Below are 21632 nucleotides of genomic sequence, written 5' to 3'. Positions count from 1 at the left end.
TGACTATGGGGACGCGGTGGCGAATGCTATATTCACAGACATCAGCGGACGGCTTCTATACCCTTCTACGTTCTTCGCTCTCAACGAGAAGCGACTGTGCGGATTTCCCTTCCCTAGCGCGAGCGGCTGTGTTATGTTGCAGCAGCATTTTGTAGAGTTACATACCACTGGATGTAAAATTTTCGCCTTAGTCAATTTGTCGCTAACGCACTCATTACATCACCCTGGCGGTGAAACGGGGAAACTTTTTCCTAGGTTGTCATATCTAAAGTGCTGCGTGAACAGAAAACTACGAGCATGCCTTCTTCCTTACCATCCGCGTCCGAATGCACACTCAAAGAGTCGACGAACAGAAATACTTTACACATTCTTAATTCATAAAAGCGCACTTTATTATGAAGTAAAAAAGCTGCATAGTTTTACAATAGTAAGAAAAAGTCAAGGCACAACGAATAAATATAATAAGAAGAAATATTATAACTATTGCATATACAACTTGCTAATCTTGTGGAGAGGAGAGGAGGTAAATTCTAGCATTTTTCAAGAGTGCGAGGTCAAGGATTTTTGCGTAATTTGAATAGCTTGTGTATATCTGTTGAAAAGAGTTGCAATTAGGTATCTTGGCATTTGTATTCCGTGAAGCCCCTCTTTGACGCGAACTGCTGAAATTCTCTAAGTAAAAGTGTTAAAATTTACCTAATTCAATAGCGCGTAAAGCTAAGAAAAGATTTTTTTGTCTGATATGCTTGATATGAAGTATACCTACGCGTAAATTCTTCTAAATTGTCTTGTTTAAATTACATTATGGTACTTACGAGCATGGCGAGACGTTATCTCTCGAGACCACCGGCGGCGTGAGCGACGTGAGCAAAAACAGGCCATGGTAGCGCACAAATGTAATTCAATCCGCAGGTCAGGCAGAAATGAAACAAGAGTTTACTAGCACAATCTACGCCCACTTCGTCTATTTTCAGTTGCAACTTACTTACCACGTGCAGAGCTTGGCGGCGCTGAAAACCGTTGAATTGAAAAGAACCCCCGCGTCAGACATTTCGCGTAAACCGTGGTGATGGCTGCGGTTACGACATTACAGTTTTTTATCTCGCTAAGAAAAATTATGTTAAAGGTGGTGTGGCCGAAGTTCAGCTTTGACAGCGTATTACAATTTACGCAATAACAGATGAGTTTTGAAAACTTACTGCAACAATACCAACATGCGCCGGCAGAGCTAATTGGATGGCCACATGGGCTAATGAACAGAACTCAGTTTCTTTGATGGCGCAGAATTTAAACTCAATAGGTCTCTTTGAAGCTATCCTCTCCTCATGTGTGAGGTCCAAGGGACGGCTTTCAGCTCTCCCATAGTAGAGTACCGAGTACTCTAAACCGTGAGCCACTTTTTTTCAGCACATCTCTCAAGTTTCTGCACCAGGATGGCTTGCGCCCTCCCACAATAGAGTACATCGTACTCTTCTGCGATAAACCACGGATTACGTACTCAGCTAATGAAGCGGGCCACAACGGACGAATTTACTTGTCCAAGGGCTGGCAAAGCCAGGTCATTAGAGCTGAAGGGGGCTGGGGGATCACAACATCTTTAAAGGAAGTAGACGTTTTACCCATATGAGATGTGGGTGATTTCTAGAGATTAATATACATCCGTGGATACGTAAAACATTCGGATAGCGATCTGCAGAACCATTCGTATCTGGGCGCTAACATAGTTTTTGTTCCACTGCATTGGCTGCTTTTCGAAAAACACGATTGATGGTGTTTATGTTTGCGTAGTGCGTAGCATACTTGAGCAAAGACCTATTAATCAAAAAGGCGAGTAATAATGCGTGTGCACTTTAGGGAAGTCACAAAAAAACTTAATCTCAGAGTCATAAAAAATAATCACAGCATATCCACGGGGTGAATATTAATGAGTGGGGCGAAGCGCACGGACCCATGTATCCGTCGGGTGGATGGATGAATGGACGCACAGACGGCTGAACGTACGGACGCACGGTTCAACGAACGGGCCCACGGATGCTTCACCCGACTCATCATCATTCACTTCGAGGATATGCTGTGAGACCATATTTATTGGCATGCAATGCAACGCAACTGGCTACTACGACGACACGGGACGTACGACCCACGGCGTAAACTGCTTCGCCCCTAAAAAATGTGGGATGAAAACCGTCATCTGCGGCTATGAGTCGCGTGTTTCTGACCCCTGCTCTGAATCATCGAACATATGTTGCGAACAAACTATCATTGAGATTTTCCACATTCATCTTACTGCAGTTGGCAACATCCTCTGCAAATTTTCGTGAAGCAACACTTATTTCCTCATAAAATATGATACTGTAATTTATAAAGCACGCTGGGCTTTTGGCAAAGCTATAGAAAAGTTGGCCTATTACAACAGTAGCAAGCGCCTTAGTGTTTCACCAAAGTAACGCCCAAAACTTTATGGGAACCGAACTTGCGCAGTCATCGACGCTTGAGGAAAGGCTTATCACTGCACATTTCGCAGCACCATTTCGCCCTTTTGTGAAAGGCAGGGCATAACTCCAGCGAAAATCTCTATCGTTCGGTAAACGGACGCCGCCGCTGATAGAGTTGGTATCCTGCAAGCGATCTGGATCAACATACGTTTTAAAAAAGCTGATTGTTTCACTACATCGCAGAAATCAATGCTTGCGATACCGAACACGAAAAAAGCCCGTCTGGCCTTGAAATGTTATTATTTATAATAAAACCTGGTGCCTTTAGGGCCGCAATTATGATAATAATAATAGACACACTGTATTGCCGAACTCCAGACATGCGTTCCTAAACGTGCACCTCCATCGAGGTACACGGGCCTCTGCAATGTTTGTCCCAACAGAAATGCAGCCGCTGGGGCGGGGATTCGATTCCATAAGTTAACGGGCCGCAGTAAAAAAAACTAATAAACATTGTTGCAAGCTGCACGGTAACATGTTTTGTTGATGATCTGGTGACATTTTTTTTATTTGGTGCCGTAGATACAGTGGACTTGGATTTTCGCGGTTTATGCCTTCATAGCAGCGATGTTTTCTCGCTGTATGGTCAGAAAAAATGGGGAAATAAGTGATACAGCACAAGCGCAATATTCTTTCTTAACAAACTGCTTTCTCTAGCACAAGAATGTTTCTCTAGTACAAGAATGTTTTCGCGGAATACCAGTGGTCTGTAATTGCAGCTCCTTATCTCAGACAAAAAGTGTCTTGGACAGGAGAGGAAAAGGCAGATGTGATTTGCCCGACGGGACCCTAATTCTGGAATGCACACGCAAAGCTTCGATGAACAGAAGCAACGTTATAGTACGCTGTTTATACATACAAACCCATTTGAACACAAGGTGAACAAGATGCATAGTTTTACAATAAGAAAGAATAAGAACTGCATAAGAACTTTTTAATCTCGTGGACAGGGGAAAAGGTAAGTTCCAGCATTTTTAAAGAGTATGGCGACTATGAGAGAGAAGGAATATAAGAAAGGTAAGGGGGTTAACTAGACTAATTCAAGTTTGCTACTTTACCCGGTGGGAGAGGTGAATGAGGGAGTAAAATTGAGAGATAGGAGGAGATGAACTTGGCACGCCACACAAACACTGCACACACAGTGCAGGGCAGTGATGTTGCCTTCAATATTTGTAGAACGGCTCGTGTGGCATTCTGGGATGACGCACTGGAAGGGCAAGCACCCAAGATCTTCTCCAAAATAAACGGTCGAACATCCAATCTTCTTAAGGCACACTGGAGAGTCCGGTATTCAAAGTCTCAACAATGGCAGAAGACATGGTTGAGAGTTTCGGCGCAGTTGCAGTTATGAAAGTTGAAGCAGTGAGTCACAATGATGCGATAACAGAAGGAATTGGTAAACGCTAGCCGACCCACAATCGACCAAGCATGTAGCCTCACGTCGCGAAGTCTTTGATGGCAGCTGTAATTGGAGCATCAAACCAAGGCTCTATGGGCGTCCAGTGGACTTCAGTGGAAGATTCCAATGTTTAAGTTTGACATTTTTCACGGTGTTGTGAATTTCTCTTGCAGCGTCAACTCTTGTCGGGGTTTGAGCATTGTGGGCGCTCCGTCGTGGGCACATCGAGAAGCGTTGTCGGCGAGATGTTTACCGCTGATTTCACACTGACCTGGCAGCCATAGAAAGGCTATGTCATATCTTTTATTATGAGCGCGATGAATGATTTCATTGATTTGAGACACAAACTGATGGTAGTTCCCACGTCATATGCTTCGCACACATTAAAAAGCCGCCTTTGTGTCGCAGAATATAGCCACTTACCGGGGCATTCTTGCAAAACAAATTTCATTGCGTCTAGAAGGGTGGTGAGCTCGGAGCCCGTAGATGTCGTTGCATGTGTAGTCTTCAGGTTGACGGTGATTGACTCAGATGGAAACCCAAAGGCACCCATCAAAATTCCCAAAGGCTGAACTGGTCGTGGAAAAATTAGTTTAATTAGCATGCGATAGATGAAAAAGATTCAGAGAGATCTGTTTGAGGACTGCAGAAAACAGCCCTGCCTCTTTGTACATCCCCAGTACTTCAGTGAGCACAAGCGGTCTTTGCAGACACCACTTCAGAGCATAGCGGTATGGTTGCGGGTGAGAACCTCCAGGAGAGGGAATGCTGGTCACCCGCAACAACTCTGGAGAACTCTGATTCGATGTTTCTAGGGAATGGATAGTGAGGTGGCGGCTAGGCAGTCTAGATATAAGGCTAATATGCGCCCCGAGTTTGTTGACAGTAACGTATGTCATAATCGGGTGGCCTTTGGCAATGACAATTGTTGCGAACGTGTTAGCACAACTAGGTAATTCAAAGCATGTGCTGAAAACTTGGCCTTGAATGCTTTTCAGTACTCGAATTTTGTTTTTCCCAGCATTCAAAAGCACGGTTGGGCTACACCACGAATACCCTAACAGCAGCGTAACAGGGACACTTTTATTCGCGATTAGGGTGATCCGGATGAAATTTTTTTATCGTGATCAACTTTATGACCGCTGCTACACAGCCAAAGCCAATCCGGTGCGAGCTTGTGTCAGATTAAATGCAGCAGGTGGCGCTTGCGTTCGGTAAAGCTTGTCACTGACCAAACTCGGCGTACGATATTTCTAGAGCCTTTTATCAGCAATGTTATTCGTGCAAGAACCGCTGGAACGTCAAAAACATTGCGTGCCACTACAAAAGTAATTTCATAAATCAATCATTGATAGACTTTTTGTTGCACTTACTTGTAGTGTTGTGTGCGATCCTTCACCTTCGCTTTCAGTGCTGATGGCGCCTACTCGCAGCCCTCCATTCGCCGCGAAACTTCAATCTATCGTTACGCGCCAGCTTTTCGTTTCCGGCGCCTCAAGTCTTCCAGTCACTCCTGACCATGGTCAATTAGGTTAAAGATCTCTTCACTCGACCACGAAGGGCACGTACGTTGCCACAAAGTCGAAAAGCTGGCGACACTCATAATAAGTTTGCTTCAAGGTGCTCCAATAGCTCCGACGGTGCGCGAGAGTGGAACTAAGCGCAGAAGGCAATGGTCGTCTGCTTGTAGCCTGCTTGATTCTCCCATACCTACATGCAGTCAATACGAATCTTAACATATGCAATATTTCAGATATTTTTCCAATATAAACAGCTTATAATTTGCTTTTTTATAAACAATAAGCTGTTTCAAAGCCTTTTTATTGAACAATGCTCGATTTTCTTGCTTATTGTGAGTTAAGTTCCTTCTCCTCGACTATCTTCTACACTATAGCTAAGGAGGTAAGGTGTTTGAGGTTCGTAATAGGCTTTCTCGATGACTCGAGTGGTCGGTGGCAGCGCGAAGAAAATTAACTGGCGCTGTCGATGTGAATTGGAGAGCCCGCAGCAAGGAAGGCGCTCATGTCCGGAGGAGCTGACAAGACGCCCACCGCTTTAGGGACCTGCTATGCGCTGCCAGAAATAGTGTCAAGACGCTCGCTGCTTTAGAACCTGATGGCACGCTGCGACAAGTAGTATTAGAATTCAGCACGAGCCTGCTGGTCAAGGTTGGAGCCAGGAGCTGGGTAGCGCAAGAGCACTGCGCATCGGTAAACGAGAGCCGAGCAGCAGAGACAGTCGCGGCAGCTGACTTCAGACAACGACAGGGGGGTCTGAGGTCAAAAAACACTACGTAGTAAACCACCGAGAAAAGAAAAATCCTTGTACATGTAGCTCGAGGGTGAAAGGTGAGGACCAGTAAAGAAAAGATGCTCGTAAACAGGATTTTAAAGAGCTAGGAAGTGACTTTAGAAAGTTGCGTGTAACACGGGCTGAAAGAGGAAGAGAGGTAGTAAGGAAGATGCTTAGTTGTTCCCGTACTGTTCGAATGTGCCACATTTTGTGGATGGTACTGCGATGAGAGTCAGTAGAAGCTCCAGAGAGATTTTCCACATCGTTTTTATTCTCATAATTTTTATTCCAAAGATTTTTTATTTCTTCAAACCATTATTCTTATGTTTTGCTCCCCGGCTAATAATTCAAAGTTTGTTTCCAAGGGCGTGATGTTGGGCATACAGGTGTGCCACATTGAGAAAAACAAAGTACAGATGCATCTCCTATGAAAGGTACTTTCTTTCGTATTCATGTACATGCTGTTCCAGCCTTATTTTTTTCGGAAAAAACTAGTGTTGGAAGTTCTGTTATGCAGATTTCACAAATGGCTGGGTATATAACTTGCCTGGGCTTTGGGAACCAACGCGAACACGAGTGAAACAAACAGGACGAGCGCTGGTTCTTTTTGTGGTGTGTTTGCGTCGTGTTCACGTGGTTTGTCTAGTGTGCATCGTTTCAAACTCACTCACCTCTCTAGTTTACCACAACTTGCCGAGAATGCTTGTCTTAAAAACAATTCTTTTTGCGTTTTTCCGGTTGCCGATGGTTATTAGGAGATTGGGGACGTAGCGTGTAGTTGTGGGAAAACATCTGGCTGAAAATATAAACGGTGTCGTATGTAAAGCTCTGCGCCTACGTTGGTTAAAATTGAAAAGTGGGTCAATTGGTGCAGATTCATTGTGGATAAGAGCGCGAAACCCCATATATGGACAATAACTAGACTCGGAAACATGGCACATCACACTCCATCAATCATTCCACGTTTTCTATCCACCCAAGTCGAAACAAGTAGGGCACATAGAATATTTCAAAAACCACACCAAGAAAATACCACAGAGGTGCGTACTCCAGGGTCACCAAACCAGCAATGTTGAAGCGGAAGTGTTCGTAGGTCCAGTAGCACGCACCGAGTGGCTTAAGTATACAGCCAGAGGTGAACTCGCACAAATACATGCAGCACATGTGAGCGAATGCAACGGCGGCCAGAGGATATCCGCGAGGCTTTAGCACATCGCGGATCTTCTCCATAATGACGGCGGCCACCGAATAGATAATCAGGGCCCACATGCTGCTCCAGCCACGCAGTGTGATGTTTCCTGACGCAAACAGGTCAACAGCAGCTGCAAAGTTGACTTCGATGAAGTAAGCCTGAAGAGCGTAAAAAAACATCCGCCATGGTAGAGACAACGGCTGCCATTTCCTCGCCTGGCAAACACTTCCGACATTCGTCGCGGGCATGCCCAATCAGCAGAAACCTGCGTAACAGAAAAACATCGATAAGGAGAGGGTGCGCCATCGCCACACTGATAACCATTAAAATTTTGAAATAATGCATCATCTATATTATTACTTTAAAACTAACACTGAAACTATAGTGCGCAATCTACCTTAATTTAAGTGATTTTTTATCATTTATATGATAAGTAATCATAAGTATGGGTGTTTTACGTTGTAAAATCACAATATGGTTCAAATAATATTATATGCGGTTAAACGTTCCACGACCACGATATGACTACGAAAGACGCCATAGGGAAGGGCTCCGGAAGTTGTGACAATCTGCGTTCTTTAACGGGAACTGACATCGCACAGTGAGCGAACGTCTACCATTTCGCCTCTGTGAAAAGGTGACTGCCACGGCCGGGATCGAACACGCGGTCGCGAGCGAACGCGCAACGCCGGAGCGCGCCAGCCACGCGCTCGCGTGTTCTCTTTCATAAAAACTGACAGTGCACATAAAATTTCATTGTTATTTCATAACGTGTCGCTTAATATAAAAATAAAACGCGGTCACCTTCCCTCCACATGCTTTGCATAACTTCGATTCCCAACATACATGAGATCTTCCGTATTTTTGTTATTTCCTACTATGCAACTCATTATTAAAACACAAAAAAACAAGGGTTTCCTCTTAGGTAACTGAAGCCTCAATAAGGAAACCCACAATAAATTTGAAGAGAGTACAAAAATGCTCCAGAAAATCAGTATGCATGTTCTCTACTAGTTGTAAAAAAGAAGTTCTCAAAAAAAACAGTAGCCATGCTATACAGTGTTCACCAGACAAGTCTTCGCGACGGCTATCACTCAAGAGCAGATTGCAAAATGTTACAGCAACTTTACCTTCTCTATTACATTTCATGCCTTTAGAGAGGCTCCTGATTGGTTTTCATGCAAAAGAAAACAAAGGATATTCACATCACAATATGAAACACTACTACTCAAGCCGTCATGTTCTCATCATGACCTGTATACCTCAAAAGATGCAGTGGCAACCGCTCCAACTTTTCAAGCACAATTTAAAAGTGGTCATTACAGAATACGGAGGTTTTGTAAAATTCCTCTAGGTAGCTTTCTCAACTGCTGTGGAAAGAAGACTACGTAAAGGATGGCGTAAGCAGCCTTCTTGAAAACACGTCATCTGAGTGAGTGTGCTTTTGTGTGCGCTTTGGGTGCAGCTGCCACAGGGGTATACTTGTGAGAGAGGCTGTACTCTTTTCTGCGAACGTACCCTCGAATATAATACAGTCACATTGTGTTACTGGTAAACTAGGCTGCACCTGAAAGAATGGACACCGACATGTGCAAAAAACCGTTAACTGTTGTAAGGTTGAAAAGTGGAAACGCTGCGATTTGAAAAAGTATCTACTGTTGGAATATGAAGCAAATGTACCAAAACATGGTCCCGACTAAAAGATGAGCGCGTATATACGATTCTGTTGGTTCATAAGGAAAGTATCCACTTCTTTCAAACAACATTCGCTGCTTTCATGAAACCTGCCGAGAATAAATGATAAAGAGCTTCAATACGACTAGTAACATAACCGAGACTCTCTGCGTAGCGATCAGGCGTTCTACCACAAAGGCATGCCAATGGTTGAGTAGCATGGATAATTGGGCTAGTTGGTATTGGCTCATGTTTTTTTTTTTACTGAATAAGGACGCACACTCAGGCGTGGACACCAGAACAGGAAATCCCACACACCAAGAGCGCCTACTCGCAACTAAAATTTGCTCAAAGAAAGGTAAGTACATATATATCATTTCTGTCACATGACCTGGCAGGTGAAACAGCAAAAAGCAAAAATGGGGCTCTAAAACACGTGGCTCAGATCAGATCCTCCGAGTGCTGATGAGGTATGAAATTCTATTTCTGTACACGTCATGGAGGATGCGCTTACGCATTTATTCCCACTTCTCCTAATGTGCAACGCCTCTATCAGCTCTCTGGCGGTCCGATTTGGGTGTTTTGATAAAACAATAGCATCACAAAAAAGAGGTCGCAACCACACGAGCGGCAATATTTAGGCAAGTGTGAACTATCTTTTGTGTTCCACTATCTCCCATGTTCTTACAACCTTGTGCTGGCACATCTTTCCGTTTCTCTGTGTAGATGTGACCATCACAAGACGAAGAGGATGCAACGTCAATCATAGGCAGTCGTATGTTAAATGTGAAATAGGGGTTTATATTTGGTACCATTTTTATGTGGTCACAGAGGCATCAATTCAAAGGATTATATATCAGGAGTGGTTTTTCGTGCAGTTTCAGTGCGTAATGTGGAGTGACTCTTATCTCAGGTATGCCTATCCATGCCAATGTTGCCGATTTTTGTGCTAGTAAAGCTACTTGAAATATATTGCATCTGACAAATAAAAGATTATACTTAACTTGAATGCCCATGGTATAGAGCCCATTTTTTGCTCATTTATACGTCCTCCTTCATCTTTGTTATCTTCGTCAGTAATTCAGAAGTGTACTAACTTATCAAGGCGCAATCGCATGACACTCAAGAACGTGTAAGCGCTCTCACGGCGGAAGTGTGTATAAGGTCAAAGGAAGATGGCGAGTCTGATGAGGATTCGCTGCTGTACCCTTTGTAATACGGAGGTGTGCTGTCGTGGCTGTATCGAAACATTTTACTGCAAAAGCGTCTAAAGGCTCCAGTGACACCTCATGTGAAGGAATTTTACACTGAAAGCTGTTATGAGATCAAAACATGGGTCCCTGTGGCGCCGTAGTTGTCCGCCGCCGCCGCAGCCGGTGTCCGTAACCAGTATCGCAAGAAATAGGAAAAAACTCAGTAGTTAGGAAACACTAAGGATAGAATGGGAATCGAACTTGGGTCCGCTGCGTGCCAGCCCAGTCATCTGCCATTGAACCTTACGTTGCTTGGAACTCGTTTTTAAACTGGCCTTAGGCAGGCCTGCAGTCGGGAAAAGAATAACGTTAATATGAGTTATGAAACGTTTTAGAACAACAACGGGACAACCAGCCATCACACAATGCGAATAGCGTAACGAGTGGGTCGTGCAATGCATAAATTCATCTGAAAACGTGTTCTTGGTAACGAACAACTGTGGCGCATACCAACTTCATGCATAACTTTAACGTGTTGGAAGTGCGGTTCAGGGGAAGCTAAAAAGAAAAAGAGCAATTTATCTGAAGATCTTAGTGGTGTATATCGATTTACTGTTTCCGATCTCAAACTGTGCAGTATAACGCTAGCAAGTGACTACGTTACTACAAAAAGTTAGGTTAAGCATGTAGGCTACGTCATCTCCCCCTCCTATGTTTTGCCTCAGTGTGACGTGCAATGTAATATTACTGCCACATCACTACTGTGTAATGCCATATCAACTGTGTGTGTAACCTATCTTGCTGTTCATAATCAGACTTTACTGCCACAGGTAACCATTGTGCGTGCTTATATATGTTGCATGTGAGTGACCATGTTTTTATTTGTCATTAGTAATATCGATAACCTCCGCGAAGATTTCTCATTTAGGCGTGCTTATGAAGACACCTACCTCATTGTATTTCTGACTTTGACAAAGTCTGGTCCACCACACGAAACGTTAGTGAAAATATACAATGCCCAACCAACGAAAGTTTTTATTTCCAATTTCTTATTCTATAGGGGTACACGCAATTTTTTTCCACTACAATTTCCCGCCATGGCCCCCGCTATGACTGCGGTGTGTCACATGAGCTTGAAGTATCCCACGACAAAACATTCAACAGTCGTCATCGGCGACTCCCTGGCGAGGCACCTGCATCAGTACTTTTATCCCAGTGTGCAAGCAACTCCGGCCTTCGTTTCCCGACTACGCGCTATCACTGAAGACGTCCGGTCACTGCTAAATTTTGTACAAGAAACGGCAAAATACCTCACGCTTCTTGTCGGTACTAATGCGATATCATCAAGCAGTGGTTCGGCAACTTACTGATTGATTGATATGTGGGGTTTAACGTCCCAAAACCACCATATCATTATGAGAGACGCCGTAGTGGAGGGCTCCGGAAAATTCGACCACCTGGGGTTCTTTAACGTGCACCAACATCTGAGCACACCGGCCTACAGCATTTTCACATCCATCGGAAATGCAGCCGCCGCAGCCGGGATTACATCCCGCGATCTGCGGGTCTGCAGCCGAGTACCTTAGCCATTAGACCATCGCGGCGGAGCAGCAGCAACTTTTGACAGATATCGCTCTCTGCTTGAACTAATTATGAATTGCAGCTACTCAAGAAAAGTCTTCTTCATGGAACACGAATTTCAGTACCTGCCCCCGCACCTTGTATAGCCGCCGATGGCCTCCACCCAAGTTTGAAGGCGTCACGCTCATGGCCAGCCATATTCGAGAACTTTTCTTTAAACATACTAACAGTGATGTAGCATTGTGGCGTGAGTTCACATCATGTGAGCCCGAGAGCAGTGCCACTCAGACTTCTAAAACATGGTCCACTCGGCCTTCCTGAGACGCCAGCCACTGGCGTCCATTCACAAACCACCATGACCTTCCCAATGCCACCCATATGTTTAGAATGTGCGCAGCAAACGTCAATAACTGACTTCCGGTCTCGAGCTACCACGACCTTCGTAATGCCAACCGCATATCTCCAAGTAAGAACGTTTCTCTAACTTCTCTGGGCATCAGCTGCGACTCTCCAACGAGTCGCCACCTTCCCGAGGGAGGCCCACAAGCCACTCCGTCTTTGGGCTGCCGCTACCCTTCACGTAAGAACACCACTCGTGGCAAAGCTGTCAATTGACTACTGACTCTAGGTGACTCTGTACAATGCCTCCCTTCTAGGACATTCTACAAAACCAGAGTGATTGCTGAAAAAAAATGGCAGCATATCCACAGAGTGAATGATGGAGAGTGGGGTGAAGCACCCGTCGATCCATTCGTTCTTGCTTCCGTCCGTCCATGCGTCCATCTGTATGACCATCCGTGCGTCCATTCGCCCGTCCGTGTGTGCGTCTGTTCGTGCGCCCGCACGTCCATCTGTGCGTCCGTCCCGGCGTTCGTTCATGCATTCGCCCCTGCGTCCGTCCATGCGTCCATTCGTCGGTGCGGCCATCCGTGAGTCCGCCCATGCATCTGTATGTCTGTCCGTACGTCCATCTATTCAACACTCCAAGTACCACCATCTCGCATCTTTTCATCATATATTCCCGAAATAGAAGCACCGCCATCCAGCGGACATTCCAAGGACTAAACAATATGTGACACATGCACACTTTCTTACGGCTTGCACTTCGTGTCTACTTCCCACCTTTAACCACCTCGACTTCATGGTAAATACTAGTTCACTGTATTCATGGCACTGCGGCCCAACGCTCGCTAAACCTTTCTAAAAAGAAGGAGGTTACGCCCAGCGAGTATAACGTAGCAACCCTTTCTTGTCAGATAGTGCTCAATGTACATGCCAATGGCTGATAATGGGGAATGAGAGACAGGAGAATTCGGCTTTTAGTCAACGCGCACGCTACGAATTTTTATTGTTCAACTACACACAGAAGAAATCTCCCACCGGCACCACCTTGCAAGTCAAAACGTAAGACTCGTTACACACTACGACTAGGTCAAACAAACTCAATTTACAAAGAAAATTAAGCAATGCCTCTTTGTAATTACTACGTTTAGTTGTTGATCATTACAAGTTATGTAGGATGCGTCTACATAACGAAGAAAAACGCTTTATGGCACAGCTAACCACAAGTGAGTTAAAATGCCTGACAGCGTTTAAAGAAACAAGGATAAGAACTTACGCATGCTCAAAGACAATAGGTTCATTCGCGATGGCTTAGCCCCTTCAAAATGTATATCTGGCATACTATAGATACTGTTCCAATTAACTCACCACTAAGAAAAAGACCAATTCGACCAAGTGACAATGTTATTCACCTATCAAAGAGTGTACTTTCTGGTGTTCACATATCGGCCTTACCTTTTTCCCAGCCTCTGGTGCATTCAATGAATTCCAGCTTTTAAAAGACTTAGACAGTTTCGCTTGAACCATGCGCCTAAAAGAGTACCTCTTTAACCGTGAAAATCCTAGTGGTGCCGAACTACCTCGGCCGTCATACAAGCACTGGACCCAACCGTCACAACGCAATAAATGTCTAGATTTGTATATAAGTGCAGTACAACTAGAAATACTCGAGGCGTACAAGACGTGTGTTCGTTACCGACAGAATATGACGAAGGACGAAAACCAGCGCTTGTAGGACTTTTTAACAATCAAAATGTAATAAACCCGCGCATAAGGTAGGAGCAATTGTTGTTCTTAATAAGAGTGATTATATCATGAAAGCGACCAGACAACTCTCGGATACCACTTTTTATAAACGCCTTCTTAGCGATACAACTGATAATTTTAGGAGAATTTTGATAGATTAGCTCACAAAGTTACTAAAGCAAAAAAATAAACAAAAAAATTGTTAGGCCTTTCATACCATTTAGTCCTGTTGCTGGTAGGCTTTATTTGCTACCAAAGATTCACAAACAAGATCCCCCAGGCCGCCCGATCATTTCTGTTGTGAACGGGAAACCTTTCGTGCTATGTATGTACTCCCTTATCAACAGAATTCCGAGAACATATCCGTCATTCATAAAAGATACCATTAGTTTTCTCCAAGATATATTAAACCGGACCATTCCAGATAATTTAATCTTCGTAACGCTCGACGTCCCCTCACATTACACTAACATACCCCATGCCGATGGGATTTCAGCAGTTTTTAAAGCGTAAAAAGAAGGTCATTGGGAACATTCTGCAGAATAAATACCCTGGAATCTCTACTGAAGCTCATTTTTGAACTCAATAACTTCAAATTCAATAATAGCCTTTAGATTCAGGTTAGCAGTACTCCTATGAGAACTCGAATAGGCCCTTCTTATGTTAATATATTTATGGGTATTTTGGAGAATGATTTCTTATCTAGCACTTACTAAAGCATTTCTTTTAAAGCGATTCATTGATAATATCTTCTTGAATTGCACCGATGGGGCGGAAAGCCCTTTGTAATTTATGAATGCGTTTAACAACTTTTATCCTTCAATCAAGCTGTCGACTAACTACTCGTCGCTCTCGGTAAACTTTCTAGACGTCACTGCGTCAATATGGCTAGAAAAACTGCTTAATAACTATACCGCAAATGTACTGATAAAAACCCGCTTCTACATTTCAAGAGCAGTCATGTGCGACATTGCAAGACCTGGATTCTTTACGGTCAGGCCAACCGCTTCAAGCGATTGTGCTCCGACCACGAAGAGTTCACTGCTATTTGCGAACAACCTAAACTTATCTCACAAAGTGACAATATCCAACGCATGTAATTGATGACGCTATGAATAGAGCAGATAATTTTGACAGAGTGTAAATTGTCAGGAGGATGCGTTTGGCCGAAATACATATTATCACCACTCCTGTACTGAGCACGCAGCCTCGGCACATAAGGTACATTTCATATTAACACGCCATTATAATATCTTTGCGCAAAGTGAACGTCTAAACAGTATTTTTCCTGAACCACCTCGCGTGGTATACCACCAATCTGAGAATCTCCATGATTTATTAACGTCACAGAAAATAAATGAGCGCATTATAACTGGCTGTACAACTTGCAACAAAGCACGTTGCAAAGTGTGCGCACATATGCAAACAACAAAGAAACCCATTAGCACGTTTTCCGACTTGACCCTTAACATTCGAGATATGTTCAATGTTCTAACAATATATATATATATATATATATATATATATATATATATATATATATATATATATATATATATATATATATATATATATATATATATATATATATATATATATATATATATATATATATATATATATATATATATATGTGACGCTACGATGAATGGGTGACGTGGCCTGGCTCATACCCTATGTTTATTCCATACTGTGACTTCTTCCTTCTCTGCTTCTACCAACCATCACTTCATACGTCACACGATTCCCCCTCCCCCCGAAAGCTGGCACTGGTTACAAACTACAACAAATTGAAAACAAAATAAACAAAATAATGGCCAAATTCGCAGTTTCACGTCCCGACGGAGTTACACAATCTCACTAAATCTTCAAGGCCGAGGGAGCAGTCCGGTGATTTTTATGACGACTCGGGTGGACGAGCTTGACTGTTGCGTTCCGGACAGAGTGGGCTACACATGAACACTGACAATACTGCTTGAACTGTTCTGTGGACTGAGCAAGGTTGGAACGCATTGTTGCATCGGCAGCTCGGATGTCGTTGGGGTTGTATTTTTTGTCGTGAATGGTGCAATCCCAGTGCTTCTTGCTTTCGTGCTTTTTGACCGACTGTGATGAAGTGCCTGAGTGCTTGCGGTGCGCAAGCAGTGCTTCCGCGTCTTTCTTGGCGTTTTTTGTGGTGGTGCAGTCGATGTAATAGCTGAGGCAGGGAGTGTCTCTGGTGACTTTTCTTTGTACGAAACTGTCTGACATCTTTAATTGGTCCTTGTTTTTGAGATCTCATTTTCCGATGTTCTTTTATTGGTGAGTACGCTTCCGTTGAATTTTGCGTTCTTCGAGGTCCTCGTTGCAGTCTCTCCCGTTGTAGCATGAGTTTATAAACTTGGCTTTGCTTGCTTTCCTGAGGCTGCTCAAGAGATGGCTGTAGTGGCGCTCTTTCCGGAATGGGGCATTTATTTCCTTCAGTGTTTGACACGTCCTGTAGACATCTGATGAATGGTAAACTGGTGTCTTGCTTGTCTGGCATAGTTGGTAATGCGACATCATTGCTAGCATGCTCTTCAGAGGCTTCGGTGACGGGGTTCATTACGGGCGCTTCCGAAAGACAATTGTGTGCAAGGTTTGATGTATCATGCTCTTCTGAATTTGTTCGATTCCCGAATTGGTGAGCTTTGCATGTGGGCACCACAGGTGTCATGGCATTATTAGGTTTGAACTGCAGATTTTGGCAAGTCTGTGGTGCCGTAGAAATGACACGAAGCTCTTAAGGGGCTTCTTTTTCGCTGTTCACTGCGATTAGTTCTTGCGCCTGGTAGCGTGAGACGTTCGATGCGTTTGAGCCTTCTGTTTTGTTTCGACTCTCGGGGGTGTGTGCACTGGACGGTGATACATGAAACCATACGGAAGAAGAATGGCTTGGCAGAGTATTTTTTCGATGCACCAGGTCATCTGCCATGAATACGGCGTCCTTATAAGGCAAGTGGTGAGCGTTAGGAGTGCTTGAAGAACCGCGTGACGAAAACCCAGGTGGTGGATCACGTATGCGAGACGAAGAGTGCAGGGCATCAGGTGGTTCAGCAACGTCTCGTGCCATATGCTGAAGCGATGACTTCGGAAATGCCGACTTTCGTGTACAAGGGAGGCGCGCTTGACGGTTGGGTTTTTCCCAATGTATGCATGGCCTTCTGTAAGTAAATGAATGTGCCACTTCGTCTTGAGGCACTTGTCAATTCGCGCTTGACTTTCGAATGTTTGAAGACTGATTAGGAAATTGGCGATAGTGTGCAGTTTTCTCTAGATGGTTGGCAATGAGTAAGTCTTGGTCATAGTAATTAAAACGGGTAATCATCTCCTCTTTAATTTTTTGCCATGACTCGTCGTTCTCGAATATATGAATAAGGTAAAATTTAAATGCCTCACCGGTGACGTAGTCGCTGAAGTTCGTAACCATCTCCCGTTCCGACCAAGATGCAGCGGTAGCGTGGAGTTCGAACAGGTTGAACCAGTCCTGTACGGGTCCGTCGTCCGCTGATCCGGTGTACTTGGGGATGTCGAGGTCAGCCGATGGTTCTGTCATGGTGCTGGTCGTTGTCCTCCTAGGCGATTATTCGGTAGTCAATGTACGGTCAGGGAGTCTTCTGGGGAACTGCGTCGATGCTGAGCGACTGATGAAGGGGCAGGCAGGTCTCCATCCTGTCGACTCGTGTGACGCTACGATGAATGGGTGACGTGGCCTGGCTCGTACCCTATGTTTATTCCATACTGTGACTTCTTCCTTCTCTGCTTCTACCAACCATCACTTCATACGTCACACACACACACATATATATATATATATATATATATATATATATATATATATATATATATATATATATATATATATATATATATATATATATATATATATATATATGCTTGAATCTGCCATCTGCAAATAACAGTACATTGATCACACGGAAACTTCATTTTGATTCCGCTTCAATAACCATAGATTGCATGATAATAAGCTTCCTATTCTACCATTGTTAAAACACATTCAGTTACTTGGACATACTTTTGTAAATATTCAGGCCCCTACACTTGAGTCAGGCTTTCGTTCGCCTCACGATCGGGAGGCCCACGAGTCTTACCTAATATTTTGGTTTAATACCATTTTATCTGGTATCAACAAAAACACAGGATCACTTGGAGCGTTCCCACTAAGCACAATCAATCATAATCTGTTCTTCTTGGAACAGGCTGGTTTGGTTCTAATATCGTACATGTTTTCTCTGAGGTTACTTTGGTAATCGCCCATTATCTTCCATATCCATCCTACTAGACTACGTGCTGATGTACTGCGTTGTATCATGATTATTGGCTGTGCTCTGTAGTTCCGATAGATTTTTACGACTTGTTCTTGAGCGTCTTGCTGTATAAAGCTTAACATGTTTGAACAGCAGCTGAGGGGAAGATAAAAAGTGAAAAGGAATTGATCTGAAGATACGATCTCAGAGATATGTGCCGATTTATTCTTTGAAATTTCAAACTTTGTGCAGTATAACGCAAGAATGTATGCAACGTTACTACAAAAAGTTAGATTAGGCGTATATGCTCTGTCATCTCCACCACCCTTTTTGCCTCAATGTGACGTGCACTCTAAGATAATGCCATATCAACTGTGTGTGCAACCTATCTTACTGTTTATATTTTACTTTACTGCCACAAGTCACAAATGTGTGAGCATGAATCTATGTTGCATGTGAGTGACCATGTTTTTATTTGTCAATTTTGCAATAGATAACCCCCGCCAACATATCTCATTTAGGCGCGTGGTCTCATTTAAACTACCTCACTGTACTTGTTACTTTCAGAAACTCTGGTCCATATATATATATATATATATATATATATATATATATATATATATATATATATATATTTATATATATATATATGTATATGTATGTGTATTGTATATATATATATATATATATATATATATATATATATATATATATATATATATTGATACATAACAGTCGCTAAACATGGCTGCATTAAAGAGGAGGATGAAGTGAGTTTTCGTTTGATGCTGGTCTGGCGCCATCTTGCTCGTCGAGTTCTGTGCGCTGTAAATAGATCTTTAAGCAAGTTACTCGTAACATTATTGGTGGAGGTGGACGACCCCCGTACCTCGATGGAGACGCGCAGCGGTCGCACCATCGGCGACCTTTCGATTCCTTCGACTGCTGGTGGTACTTCCTCTACGCCACCCTCATCAGTCCAAGCCACCACCTACGTCACACTCCCGCACCTCCGGGATCCTGGCACTTTCTCCGGTGATGGTACGATCGATCTTGACACTTGGCTGAACTGGTACGAGTGCGTCAGTACTACTCACCGCTGGGATCCCACGCTCATGCTCACCAACGTGCTTTTCTACCTAGACGGCACTCCCCGAACATGCTTTGAAAGCCACGAAGCCGACATAACGAGCTAGGATCTCTTCAAAGAAAAGATACGTGACCTGTTTGAAGATTTACCTGGTCGTCAGCTCGCTGCGAAGAAGACACTTGCCACACGGGCCCAGTCTTAATACCGAATCGTACGTCTCCTACATTCTTGGCGTCTTGGCCCTTTGTTCCAAGGCCGACCAGTGCATGTCGAAAGACGAAAAGGTTAACCACGTCTTGAAAGGCATTTCTGACGATGCTTTCAACCTGCTGGTTTTTAACAACGTCTCGAGCATCGACACAATCCTTAAAGAATGCCGACGTCTCAAACAAGCTAAAACCCGCCGTGTAGCCCAAAGCATCGTACGCCTTCCGAACACAGCGGCCACTTCTTCGTGTGACGACGCCTTCCACCAGGCCCCTCGATGGGACAACCTTACACGCATCATTCGTCGAGAGGTCGAGGCAGCACAACCGGTAGCCACGCCATTACCGACGCCTGCGCCTTCCCCGACCACGATCTCTTTAATACAAGCGGTCGTTCGTCAAGAGCTATCGAATGTCGGCCTACATCCTGTTCCTGCCGTGTACTCTGCTGAGCCTTCTTATCATACCCCTTCTGCTTCTCGCATACAACGCAATCCGTCCGAATGACGTACTCTTGATGACAGGCCAATATGTTTTAACTGTCGACGCGTTGGTCATATCGCTCGTCACTGCCGCAGCCGCTGTGCTCCACCGTCCCATTATGCACCTCAGTATCACGCCACTTCTGTTCGTCAGTCGTCTCCATCACTTTCTCCATCAACGCCGACCACATTTTCCGCTCCTGCAGCACCTCTGAGCAGACCTCGTTATGACCGGTCACCGTCCCCTGCTCGCCGTCAGTCCCGGTCACCCCCACAACGCCGTGCTGCCTCCCCCACCTATTCGCAGCACCTCCGACCGGAAAACTAGGCCGTGCAGCTTCTGGAGATGGAGCTGCATTGACCACCTTCGTAGCAAATTCTCGATGAACGTTAACAACGAACCGGAACCTTTTGGACGTTACTGTCGACAATGTTCGTGTCAGTGCATTGATAGATACTGGCGCGCATGTATCCATTATGTGTGCTAACCATCGCCGCCGACTTAGAAAAGTTGGCACGCCCACCCTTAACCGAGCTGTACGAGTAGCCGATGGAGGAACGGCCGCAATTCTTGGCATGTGCTCTGCGCGAGTGTCTATTGGGGAAAGAAGCACTGTCGTTCTTTTCGCCATTATCGAACATTGCCCTCATGAACTCATTCTCGGTATGGATTTTCTAGCCACGCACTCTGCCCTCATAGACTGTTCAGCTGGCTCTCTCCATCTCGATTTACCCCTCTTTTCCGACCCGAGCAGCCCACCGCAAACCAGCCTCTGCTGCACTGATTTCACGCGCCTCCCGCCTAACTCTGTCACACATGTTGACTTATCCTCCACGCCGCCAGTACCTGATGGTGATTACATGGTGGCCCCATTTCCTGCCGTGATGCTTACGCATAGGGTTGCTGTGGCGCATATGATTTTGACGATTACGAGAAACCCCACCTTTCTTCCACTGGTCAACTTTTCACTCACCACCCAAGTTCTGCCACAGGGTATCTCTCTGGCCAAAATTACCGCTCTCCAAGATGACCATGTCGAGCCCTTCAGAATTGATGATCGCTGGTGCTCAGTCAGTGGTTCCACTCTATCACGTTCTTGGGGCTCCGACATCGAGCGAATGGTGTCATCGGACCTCACGTCTGAGCAATCTGCTGCGCTTTGCCACATTCTTGGGGGCTGTCGTAGCATTTTCGACTTTGCCAGTAACTCTTTAGGCCAAACGGCCATTGTCACCCATCGCATAAATACTGGCCATACAACTCCCATTCACCGACGCCCCTACCGTGTGTCTACGTCCGAGCGTGCAATATTACAACATGAAGTCGGCAAAAAGCTTGCGAAAATCATTATCAAGCCTTCATACAGCCCCTGGGCTTCTCCAGTCGTCCTTTTTAAAAAGAAAGATGGAACATGGCGCTTTTGGGTCGATTACCGTCACCTTAACAAAACTACCAAAAAAGACGTTTATCCTTTACCTCGCATCGACGACGCCTTAGACTGCCTGTACGGTGCCACTTATTTTTCAACTATTGACCTTCGGTCAGGGTACTGGCAGATAGCCGTCGACGAGATGGACCGCGAGAAAACCGCATTCATCACTCCTGATGGTCGTTATCAGTTTAAGGTGATGCCTTTTGATCTCTGCAATTCAC

At 44.5% G+C, this 21632-nt stretch overlaps 1 long non-coding RNA gene across 1 annotated transcript in view; it reads right to left on the bottom strand.

The window, feature by feature from the left end:
* Positions 1-6435: 6435 nt before the first annotated feature.
* The window catches only part of LOC119160986 (uncharacterized), a 182113-nt gene continuing 166916 nt past the window's right edge, over positions 6436-21632 (bottom strand). The window contains exon 2 of the long non-coding RNA XR_005108389.2: positions 6436-7643. This is a non-coding gene — a long non-coding RNA (uncharacterized LOC119160986). The remainder of the gene's footprint in view (positions 7644-21632) is intronic.

The sequence above is a fragment of the Rhipicephalus microplus genome, chromosome X, assembly GCF_043290135.1.
Source record: "Rhipicephalus microplus isolate Deutch F79 chromosome X, USDA_Rmic, whole genome shotgun sequence".
Lineage (NCBI taxonomy): Eukaryota > Metazoa > Arthropoda > Arachnida > Ixodida > Ixodidae > Rhipicephalus > Rhipicephalus microplus.
This window is presented reverse-complemented; position numbering and strand designations above follow the sequence as displayed.